Source organism: Myotis davidii, unplaced genomic scaffold (genome assembly GCF_000327345.1).
Source record: "Myotis davidii unplaced genomic scaffold, ASM32734v1 scaffold171, whole genome shotgun sequence".
In the NCBI taxonomy this organism is placed as follows: Eukaryota; Metazoa; Chordata; class Mammalia; order Chiroptera; family Vespertilionidae; genus Myotis; species Myotis davidii.
In genome coordinates, this window is record NW_006282376.1 from 216222 (window position 1) to 217195 (window position 974).

The window sequence follows — 974 nt, forward strand, 5'->3', positions numbered from 1 at the left end:
CATCAAGACCCATCATAATTAAAATGCCAAGGGCAAAAGACAAAGAGAGAATCTTAAAAGCAGCAAGAGAAAAGAAGTTAGTTACCATACAACTGTCAGCTGATTTCTCAACAGAAACTATGCAGGCCAGATGGCAGTGGCAAGAAATATTCAAAGTGATGAATAGCAAGAACCTACAACCAAGATTACTTTATCCAGCAAAGCTATCATTCAGAATAGAAGGTCAGATAAAGAGCTACACGGATAAGAAAAAGCTAAAGGAATTCATCACCACCAAACCAGCATTATATGAAATGCTGAAAGGTATTCTTTAAGAAGAGGGAGAAGAAAAAGGAACTCTTACCATTTGCCACAACATGGATGGAACTGGAGAGCTGATAAATACCACATGAACTCACTCATTTGTGGAATATAAGGAACAACATAGACTGATGAACAAGGACTGATCCAGAGAGGGAGAGGCATTGATTGGACTGTCGGGCTTTGGAGGGAGGGTAGGGGAGGGGGGGGATAAAGGGGGAAGATCAACCAAAGGACTTACATGCAGGCATATAGGCCTAACCAATGGACACGGACAATAGAGCATGAGCCGGGAGATGGGGGGTGGGTAGAGGGTAACGTGGGGACAAGGACACATATGTAATATCTTAATCAATAAAAAATATATTTAAGAAAAAGAAGTAATGCTGCGTACTCTTTTCCAAGAATAGGGAATATTAATGGAATTTTGTAAGCTGAAATCATGGATATGATTTTTTATGTGCTAAAAGAAAAAGAAATAGAATTTTAAGTAATTGCCTCTTCATCTTCCAATTATCCACATTCTCTGAGTGGGACCACTTTTCATGTAGCCAACAAGTGCCTACTAAGATTCTTTGATGACTTTGGCTTCCTTCCTTCACTTCCTCCTAGACCTATCAATCATCAGATCTTAGCCACTCATGTTCTGTCTAATCACTTCCAGAATTAAATTT